Here is a 12,127-nt window from a genome sequence, read left to right on the forward strand (position 1 = left end):
ATACTCTATCTCAGACGAGCAAAACCTCGGGACTTCCTTAATATTAGATTTTGTGCACCAGCTGTTAATGACAAATAGACACAGACCACCACCCCTTGTCTTACCGGACACAGCTGTTCTATCTTGCCGATAAACTGAAAACCCCGCCAAGCTGTGTTATCCATGTCGTCGTTCAACACCGACTCTGTGAAATATATGCAATTACAGTTTGTCCCGTTGGTAGGATAGTCTTGAACGGAGCTCATCCAGTTTATTATCCAGTGATTTGCACGTTGGCTAATAGGACTGACGGTAGAGGCGGGTTACCCACTCGCCGTCAGATCCTTACAAGGCACCCCGACGTTCGTGTCCGACTCGTTAAAGAAAAAGTCTTTGTCCAGTACGAGGTGATTAATCGCTGTCTTGATGTCCAGAAGACAGAAACATTATGTCATATTATACACACTAAGTTACAAATAATGCGAGAAAAAAAAAACACACACAATAACACAATTGGTTAGGAGCCCGTAAAATGGCAGCCATCTGCTCTGGATCCATACAAAAAATCTGATGTGATATGATAAACTGGTTACCAATGTAATTAGAGCAGTAAAAATAAATATTTTGTCAAAACATCTTGATATCGAGGAGCTGCATGCAAGCAGATGTGGCTAGGATCGAAGAATGATATGATATAGTACAACCTGCAAAAGTAAACCAGGAACAAAAACACACCACCCTCCCCTGTGAACAATAAATAACAGTGACTTCGGAAAGTATTCAGACCACTTGACTTTTTCTACGTTACAGCTTTATTCTAAAATTGAATAAATACAAAAAATGTCTGCGGCATTGAAGGTCCCCAGGAACACAGTGCCTCCAATATTTTTTAAATGGAAGAAGTTTGGAACCACTAACACTCTTCCTAGATCTGGCCGCCCGGCCTTCGTCAGGGAGGTGACCAAGAACCCGATGGTCACTCTGACAGAGCTTCAGAGTTCCTCTGTGGAGGTGGCAGAACCTTCCAGAAGGACAACAATCTCTGCAACACTCCACCAATCAGACATTTATGGTAGAGTGGCCAGATAGAAGCCACTCCTCAGAAAAAGGCACATGACAGCCCGCTTGGAGTTTGCCAAAAGGCACCTAAAGGACTCGCAGACCATGAGAAACAATATTCTCTGGTCTGATGAAACCAAGATTGAACTCTTTGCCCTAAATGCCAAGCATCACGTCTGGAGGAAACCTGGCACCATCCTTACGGTGAAGCATAGTGGTGTCACTATCATGCTGTGTGGATGTTTTTCAGCGGCAGGGACTAGGAGACTAGTCAGGATCGAGGGAAAGATGAACAGAGCAAAGTACAGAGAGATCCTTGATGAAAACCTGCTCCAGAGTGCTCAGGACCTCAGACTGGGGCGAAGGTTCACCTTCCAACAGGACAATGACCCTAAGCACACAGTCAAGACAACACAGAAGTGGGTTCAGGACAAGTCTTTGAATGTCCTTGAGTGTCCCAGCCAGAGCCCGGACTTGAACCCGGTCAAATATCTCTGGAGAGACCTCAAAATAGCTGCGCAGCGACGCTCCCCATACAACCTGACAGAATTGTGTCATTATGGGGTATTGTGTCATTATGGGGTATTGAGTCATTATGGGGTATTGAGTCATTATGGGGTATTGAGTCATTATGGGGTAGTGAGTCATTATGGGGTATTGAGTCATTATGGGGTATTGAGTCATTATGGGGTATTGAGTCATTATGGGGTATTGAGTCATTATGGGGTATTGAGTCATTATGGAGTATTGAGTCATTATGGGGTATTGTGTCATTATGGGGTAGTGAGTCATTATGGGGTATTGAGTCATTATGGGGTATTGAGTCATTATGGGATATTGTGTCATTATGGGGTATTGAGTCATTATGGGGTATTGAGTCATTATGGAGTATTGAGTCATTATGGGGTATTGTGTCATTATGGGGTAGTGAGTCATTATGGGGTATTGAGTCATTATGGGGTATTGAGTCATTATGGGGTATTATGTCATTATGGGGTATTGAGTCATTATGGGGTATTGAGTCATTATGGGGTATTGAGTCATTATGGGGTATTATGTCATTATGGGGTATTGAGTCATTATGGGGTATTGAGTCATTATGGGTAGTGAGTCATTATGGGGTATTGAGTCATTATGGGGTATTGTGTCATTATGGGGTATTGTGTGTAGATTGATGAGGGGACAAAAACTACTTAATCCATTTTAGAATAAGGCTGTAATGTAACAAAATGTGGAAAAACTCAAGGGGTCTGAATACTTTCTGAATGCACTGTATTTCATCACCGTTACAGCCTCGCATCAGAGTAGATCTTTAATCCAAATATCTGGAGCCAAGATCTGTAGTCTACATATCACCAATTCAAAAGCAGTAATGGGAGAATCCTCCTGATTGTTCCACTCTTTGCATATAAGCTGTTAAAAAAAGCATATAGGCCTACATGATCCCGTATATGGAAATGATCTCACAGAATAAATTGCCTAATGATTAATTATGTGTGCGTGAACCACATGACCACACACACACACACACACACACACACACACACACACACACACACAAACACACACACAAACACACACACACACACACACACACACACACACACACACACACACACACACACACACACACACACACACACACACACAGACACACACACAAACACACACACACACACACACACACACACACAGACACACACACACAAACACACACACACACACACACATACACACACAAAGACTAGTGGTTGGTTGCTTGTCTGTGCTGGCACTCATACCATATCTGCAGATGTTCCCCATGTCTTTATAATCTGCACCTTCCGAGCAGAACGGTCCTTTAATTAAACATTAGATTCCTTGATGTCTGTCCTCCAGGAGCCAGGCCCTGATACAGATACGGCTGGCCTGTGAGATGTAGGGTTAACCCTGATACAGATACGGCTGGCCTGTGAGATGTAGGGTTAACCCTGATACAGATACGGCTGGCCTGTGAGATGTAGGGTTAACCCTGATACAGATACGTCTGGCCTGTGAGATGTAGGGTTAACCCTGATACAGATACGGCTGGCCTGTGAGATGTAGGGTTAACCCTGATACAGATACGGCTGGCCTGTGAGATGTAGGGTTAACCCTGATACAGATACGGCTGGCCTGTGAGATGTAGGGTTAACCCTGATACAGATACAGCTGGCCTGTGAGATGTAGGGTTAACCCTGATACAGATACGGCTGGCCTGTGAGATGTAGGGTTAACCCTGATACAGATACGTCTGGCCTGTGAGATGTAGGGTTACCCCTGATACAGATACAGCTGGCCTGTGAGATGTAGGGTTAACCCTGATACAGATACGTCTGGCCTGTGAGATGTAGGGTTAACCCTGATACAGATACGGCTGGCCTGTGAGATGTAGGGTTAACTCTGATACAGATACGGCTGGCCTGTGAGATGTAGGGTTAACCCTGATACAGATACGGCTGGCCTGTGAGATGTAGGGTTAACCCTGATACAGATATGGCTGGCCTGTGAGATGTAGGGTTAACCCTGATACAGATATGGCTGGCCTGTGAGATGTAGGGTTAACCCTGATACAGATACGGCTGGACTGTGAGATGTAGGGTTAACCCTGATACAGATACGTCTGGCCTGTGAGATGTAGGGTTAACCCTGATACAGATACGGCTGGCCTGTGAGATGTAGGGTTAACCCTGATACAGATACGGCTGGCCTGTGAGATGTAGGGTTAACCCTGATACAGATACGGCTGGCCTGTGAGATGTAGGGTTAACCCTGATACAGATATGGCTGACTGGTTAAATCAAGGAGCCAGTAGTAGGCCGTTGGTCCCTTCCTCTCAAGACTGCAGCAGCTGAAACCAGAGAGACCAGAGAAAAACCCCGCTGGTCGGGTTATCCCTTCATTCTGTCATGCAGCTGATGGTTCTTTAATAACAGGTCAGGATGGTTTCTACCCGCTGCTGCCAAGCCTAAATTTGCCAAGGACCAAGGGTGCAGCTTGCTCCCCTGCCCACGTGCATCCCTGCCCACTATGGGCTGAGCGGTAAACCAGCCTCTCCTAAACAGCTATGATGCTGCTTTGTGACCTTGAAAACGACACAGAAGCTCTGAGTTCTTTTTACCCATGCTGCCTATAAACGTGGCCAGAGACAGACTTTTAATTACCCAGAAGACTCTGCCAGTGGAGCGTCGTCTTTCCATGGCCGATACCTGCCAGGCCATCACAGAATAAACCTCATCTGAAAACTTTCTGCAATAACTGTGTGATGGCAGGATGTATTTTCTTTTTCACATATCCTCTAAAAGAGGGTTTTGTGTAACCTAACCTGCCCTTCTCCTGTTTGAACAAGAATCAGAAGAATTTAAATAACTGTGATTTCACGTACATCAAATCATTTAAAAAAAGGCTCAAAATTAACAAGTGTGTTCATTTTTTTCATATTCTTTAGACTTTGGAAGGAAAGGTTATATGAGTCTACCAACAACTGCAATGGTTTACGTCAACTGAGTAGGACAGGCTAACCCAGCGCAGAAGTCCCGGGTCCAGCTTTGAAGTGGTAATGCCTTTTACAGCTCATCCAACCAGACCACATGTCCCATGCTTGGGTTGAATGTGGAGCATCTAAAAAAAAAAATCTAAAACAAAAATCTGCATCTCAAATGGCACCCTATTCCCTTGTAGTGCACTACTTTTGACCAGAGCCAATAGGGAATAGGGTGCCGTTTGGAACATAAGGTGCCATTTGGAACATAGGCCAACGCTTGGGTTGCCTGTGCAGGGGCAGGGTGGTGGAGGGGGTCATTTGGGAGCCATCCCACATATGGGGGGAAAATGAAGCTGCTAGCTGCTTCTTTTGGATCTATTGGTATATAGCGGATCTGTGTGCAATCATTTCCCAGCCCACTTTGAGGTCTGTGGTTAATTGGTGACAACCCTCTACTCTGGTCTGGTTTTTAAAGAGGAGAGCACCCCTCCCTCCCTCTCTCGGTAATGCTGAGTCTGCTTCAGCTTATTTTAAACTTCCCTCACAGCACTTGGTACGCAATGGTGACATTCAAGCCTTAACGAACAAACTCACTCTGCCTGAGATGGTGTAACATCTGGTAATGAGAGGAATTATAAACCTGCTAAACGTTATAGGAACACCAGGTAGCCTGGCAGGTACGAGCGTTGGACCAATATCCAAAAGGTTGCTGGATCGAATCCCCGAGCTGATAAGGTACAACAACAAAAATCTGTCGTTCAGAACAAGGCAGTTCGCCCACTGTTTCCCCCGGGTGTCAATGACGTGGATGTCGATTAAGGCCGCTCTCTGATTCAGAGGGATTGGGTTAATCGCAGGAGACACATTTCAGTTGAATGCATTCAGAAGTACAACTGACTAAGTATCCCCTTTTCCTAATAACTGAGTTAAAACCCCCCTTTTTTCTCTCAGAACAGCCTCAATTTGTCGGAGCATGATCTGTACAAGGTGTCGAAAGCGTTCCACAGGGATGCTTGCCTATGTTGACTTCATGGCTTCCGTTGAAACAATGACTTATCAATGATCCAAGACCAGCTCAGTTAATCCCTACCGCTGTGACAATGAGTCATCATAATGCTGCATCAAATGTACATTATCCAAAGGGCGTTAGCAGACACAATGTAAGTAACTTAATTTATGTCCCCCTAATTGCCCTGAATACCTCTGTTGATCCTACAGCTATTGTATGCAGTAATCATGAGCCTATGAACCAGAGTTACACTGTTAGCAATGAGGCGGTGTGCCCTAGTAGGAAGCCCACTGTGTGCAGCACACCCTGCACTAACAGTTCCAATACAAATAACATGAGAAAGTCAACTTCTGTTAAGCTTTCAAGTAAAGTATTAAAAACAATCACGCAACCCAGAAAATTGCAAAAAAAATAGCCCATATTAACATACGCAGCCTAAGAAACAAGGTTCATGAAGTCAATAGCTTGCTTGTAACAGACGACATTCATATTCTGACTGTCTCTGAAACTCACTTAGATAATACCTTTGATGATACAGTGGTAGCAATACATGGTTATAACATCTACAGAAAAGACAGCAACGCTAACGGGGGAAGTGTTGCGGTCTATATTCAGAACCACATTCATGTAAAGCTTAGAGAGGATCTCATGTTAAATACTGTTGAAGTAATATGGCTACAGGTTCATCTGCCTCACCTAAAGCCCATTCTGGTGGGAAGCTGCTATAGACCACCAAGAGCTAATAGTCAGTATTTGGATAATATGTGTGAAATGCTTGACAATGTACAGTATGTGATATAAAGAGAGAAGTATATTTTCTGGGTGATTTAAATATTGACTGGCTTTCATCAGGATGCCCCCTCAAGAGAAAGCTTCAAACTGTAACCAGTGCCTGCAACCTGGTTCAGGTTATCAATCAACCTACCAGGGTAGTTACAAACAGCACAGGAATTAAATCATCAACATGTATTGATGACATCTTTACTAATGCTGCAGAAATTTGCTTTAAAGCAGTATCCAAATCCATCAGATGTAGTGATCACAATATAGTAGCCATATCTAGGAAAACCAATGTTCCAAAGGCTGGGCCTAATATAGTGTATAAGAGGTCATACAAGGAGTTCTGTAGTGATTCCTATGTTGATGATGTAAGAAATATTTGCTGGTCTGTGGTGTATAATGAGGAGCAAACAGACGCTGCACTTGACATATTTATGAAATTGCTTATTCCAGTTACTAATAAGCCTGCACCCATTAAGAAAATGACTATACATTTTTTTTAAATCCCCTTGATTGACGAGGAATTTAAAAAATTGTATGGTTGAGAGGGATGAGGCAAAAGGAATGGCAAATAAGTTTGGCAACCCAACTGATTGGCAAATGTACTGAAAATGAAGAAATCATGTGTCTAAACTAAAGAAAAATAAACTATACTATGAAACAAAAATACATTCTATAAAGAATGATAGTAAAAAGCTTTGGAGCACCTTAAATTACATTTTGGGAAAAAAGGCAAACTCGGCTCCATCATTCATTTGAATCAGATGGCTCATTCATCACAAATCCCACTGATATTGCCAACTACTTTAATGACTTTTTCATTGGCAAGATAAGAAAACTAAGGTATGACACGCCAGCAACAAATGCTTACACTACACATCGAAGTATATCTAGACCTAATTATGAAAGACAAGCATTGTACTTTTGCATTCCGCAAAGTGAGTGTGGAAGAGGTGAACAAATTATTGTTGTCTATCAACAATGACAAGCCACTGGGGTCTGACAGTCTGGATGGAAATTTACTGAGGATAATAGCGGACGATACTGCCACTCATATTTGCAACATCTTCAATTTAAGCCTATTAGAAAGTGTGTGCCCTCAGGCCTGGAGGGAAACAAAAGTCATTCCGCTACCTAAGAATAGTAAAGCCCCCTATACTGGCTCAAATAGCCAATCAGCCTGTTACCAACCATTAGTAAACAAATTGACAACAGACTTTCAGCATGCTTGTAGGGAAGGACATTCAACAAGAACAGCACTTACACAAATGACTGATGATTGACTGAGAGAAATTGATGATAAAATGATTGTGGGGCTGTTTTGTTAGACTTCAGTTCAGCTTTTGACATTATCAATCATAGTCTGATGCTGGAAAAACATATGTGTTATGGCTTTACACCCCCTGCTATAATGTTACTTGTCTAACAGAACACAGAGGGTGTTCGTTAATGGAAGCCTATAAAATATAATCCAGTTAGAATCAGGAATTCCCCAGGGTAGCTGTTTAGGCCCCTTTACTAATGACATGCCAAGACATGTTGCAAAGAAACAGAATAAATAGATAATTTATTCTGGTATTGACCCTATGTAGCTTGTTTCTGGTCACAGGTTGAGGAATAGTTAATGGTCTGTCCCTTAAAAGTACACGGAGAGCTAACATTAATGACATGCATGTCAATCTCTCATGGCTCAAAGTGGAAGAGAGATTGACTTCATCACTACTTGTTTTTATAAGAGGTGTTGACAAGATGAATTTACCAAGCTGAATTTACTCGGACACCCATGCATACCCCACATGACATGCCACCAGAGGTCTCTTCACAATCCCCAAGTCCAGAACAGATCACGCAGACTGGTAAATGTTCCGGGCAGCCTCAGAGAATAACATCGATTTATACGCTATTTCAGTGAGTGAGTTTATTAGGAAGTGCATTGAAGATGGTGTACCCACTGTGACTATTAAAACCTACCCTAACTAGAAACCGTGGATAGATGGCGGAATTCGCGCAAAACCTGAAAGCGCAAACCACTGCATTTAACCATGGAAAGATGACTGGCAATATGGCTAAATATAAACAGTGTAGTTATTCCCTCCGCAAGGCAATCAAACAAGCGAAATGTCGGTATGGGGACAAAGTGTAGTCGCAATTCAATAGACTCAGACATGAGATGTATGTTGCAGAGTCTACAGGCAATTACAGACTACAAAAAGAAAACCAGAAACGTCATGGACACCGACATCTTGCTTCCAGACAAACTAAACACCTTCTTTGCCCGCTTTGAGGATAATACAGTGCCACCGACGCGGCCCGGTACCCTCTCTTTCTCCGTGGCCGATGTCAGTAAGACATTTAAATGTGTTAACCCTCGCAAGGCTGCCAGCCCAGACGGCATCCCTAGCCGCGTCTGCATGTGCAGACCAGCTGGCTGGAGTGTTAATGGGCATATTCTATCGCTCCCTATCCTTGTGTGCTGCCCCCACATGCTTCAAGATGTCCACCATTGTTCCTGTACCCAAAAAAGCAAAGATAACTGAACTAAATGACTATCGTCCCGTAGCACTCACTTTTGTCATCATGAAGTGCTTCGAGAGACTAGTCAAGGATCATATCACCTCCACCCTACCTGACACGCTAGACCCACTTCAATTTGCATATCGCCCCAATAGATCCACAGACGATGCAATCGCCATCACACTGCACACTGCCCTATCCAATCTGGACAAGAGGAATACTTATGTAAGAATGCTGTTCATCGACTACAGCTCAGCATTAAACACCATAGTACCCTCCAAGCTCATCATTAAGCTTGAGGCCCTGGGTCTAAACCCCGCCCTATGCAATTGGGTCCTGGACTTCCTGATGGGCCACCCCCCAGGTGGTGAAGGTAGGAAACAACATCTCCACTTTGCTGATCCTCAACACTGGGGCCCCACAAGGGTGCGTGCTCAGCCCCCTCCTGTACTCCCTGTTCACCCATAACTGTGTGACCATGCACGCCTCCAACTCAATCATCAAGTTTGCAGATGACACAACAGTAGTGGGCTTGATTACCAACAACGACGAGACAGCCTACAGGGAGGAGGTGAGGGCACTCTGAGTGTGGTGTCAGAAAAACAACCTCTTACTCAACGTCAACAAAACAAAGGAGATGATCGTGGACTTCAGGAAACAGCAGAGGGAGCTACCCCTTATCCACATCGACGGGACGGTATTGGAGAAGGTGGAAGGTTTTAAGTTCCTCGGCGTACACATCACGGACAAACTGGAATGGTCCACCCACACAGACATTGTGGTTAAGAAAGCACAGCAGCACCTCTTCCACCTCAGGAGGCTGAAGAAATTTGGCTTGTCACCTAAAACCCTCACAAACTTTTACAGATGCACAATTGAGAGTATCCTGTCGGGCTGTATCACCGCCCACACCCGCAAGGCTCTCCAGAGGGTGGTGCGGTCTGCACACCGCATCACCGGGGGCAAACTACCTGCCCTCCAGGACACCTACTGCACAGGAAGGCCAAAAAGATCATCAAGGACAACAACCACCGAGCCACTGCCTGTTCACCCCACTATCATCCAGAAGGCGAGGTCAGTACAGGTGCATCAAAGCTGGGACCGAGAGACTGAAAAACAGCTTCTATCTCAAGGCCAACAGACTGTTAAACAGCCATCACTAACACAGAGAGGCTTGTACCTACATACAGACTAGAAAATCATTGGCCATTTTTATAAATGGATCACTGGTCATTTTAATAATGGCACCTTAATAATGTTTACATATCTTCCATTACTCATCTCATACGTACAGTGGCAAGAACAAGTACGTGAACCCTTTGGAATTACCTGGATTTCTGCATAAATTGGTCTTCAAATTTGATCTGATCTTCATCTAAGTCACAGCAATAGACAAACATAGTGTGCTTAAACTAATTTTCATGTCTATATTGAATACATAAATGTTTAAACATTCGCTTTGTAGTTTGGAAAAAGTATGTGAACCCCTAGGCTAATGACTTTTCCAAAAGCTAATTGGAGTCAGGAGTCGGCTAATCTGGAGTCCAATCACTGAGACGAGATTGGAGATGTTGGTTAGAGCTGCCCTGCCCTATAAAAAAACACTCATAAAATTTGAGTTTGCTATTCACAAGAAGCATTGCCTGATGTGAACCATGCCTTGAAACAAAAGAGATCTCAGAAGACCTAAGATTAAGAATTGTTGACTTGCACACAGCTGGAAAGGGTAACAAAAGTATCTCTAAAAGCCTTGATGTTCATCAGTCCACAGTAAGACAAATTGTCTATAAATGGAGAAAGTTCAGCACTGTTGCTACTCTCCCTAGGAGTGGCCGACCTGCAAAGTTGACTGCAAGAGCACAGTGCAGAATGCTCAATCAGGTTAAGATGAATCCTAGCGTGTCAGCTAAAGACTTACAGAAATCTCTGGAACATACTAACATCTCTGTTGACGAGTCTACGATACATTAAACACTAAACAAGAATGGTGTTCATGGGAGGACACCATGGAAGAAGCCACTGCTGTCCAAAAAAAAAACATTGCTGCACATCTGAAATTAGCAAAACAGCACCTGGATTTCCCACAATGCTTCTGGCAAAATATTCTGTTGATAGATTAAGCTAAAGTTAAGTTGTTTGGAAGAAACACACAACACTATGAGAGGAGAAAAAAAGGCACAGCACACCAACATCAAAACCTCATCCCAACTGTAAACTATGGTGGAGGGAGCATCATGGTTTGGAGCTGCTTTGCTGTCTCAAGGCCTGGACAGCTTGCTGTCAGCATATGAAAAATGAATTCCCAAGTTTATCAAGACATTTGACAGGAGAATGTAAGAATGTCTGCCAATTGAAGCTCAACAGAAGTTGGGTGATGCAACGGGACAACGACCCAAAACACAGAAGTAAATCAACAACAGAATGGCTTCAACAGAAGAAAATACACCTTCTGGAGTGGTCCAGTCAGAGTCCTGACCTCAACCCGATGTAAAATGCTGTGGCATGACCTCGAGAGCGGTTCACAACAGACATCCTAAGAATATTGCTGAACTGAAACAGTTTTGTAAAGATGAATGGTCCAAAATTCCTCCTGAACCGTTGTGCAGCTCTGATCCGCAACTACAGAAAACGTTTGGTTGAGGTTATTGCTGCCAAAGGAGGGTCAACCAGTTATTAAATGCAAGGGTTCACATACTTTTCCCACCCTGCACTGTGAATGTTTACACGGTGTGTTCAATAAAGACATGAAAACAATTTTTTGGGGTGTGTTATTAGTTTAAGGACACTGTGTTTGTCGATTGTTGTGACATAGATGAAGATCAGATCAAATTTTATGACCAATTTATGCAGAAATCCAGGTTAATTCCAAAGCGTTCACATACTTTTTCATGCCACTGTATATACTGTATTCTTTACCATCTATTGCATCTTGCCTATGCCGCTCGGTCATCGCTCATCCATATATTTATATGTACATATCCTTATTCCATCCCTTTACTTAGATTTGTGTGTATTAGATAGTTGTTGTGGAATCGTTAGATTACTTGTTAGATATTACTGCACCGTCGGAACTAGAAGCACAAGCATTTTGCATTAATATCTGCTAACCATGTGTATGTGACCAATAAAATTGGACTTGATTTGATTTGAGACAATAGGAGGCGTATAGTATTACATAGAGCCATGACTACATGGAACTCTATTCCACATCAGGTAACTGATGCAAGCAGTAGAATCAGAATTTTTTTAAAAATGGTAAAAATACACCTTATGGAACAACGGGG

This window comes from Salmo salar, chromosome 01 (genome assembly GCF_965601325.2).
Source record: "Salmo salar chromosome 01, fSalSal1, whole genome shotgun sequence".
Lineage (NCBI taxonomy): Eukaryota > Metazoa > Chordata > Actinopteri > Salmoniformes > Salmonidae > Salmo > Salmo salar.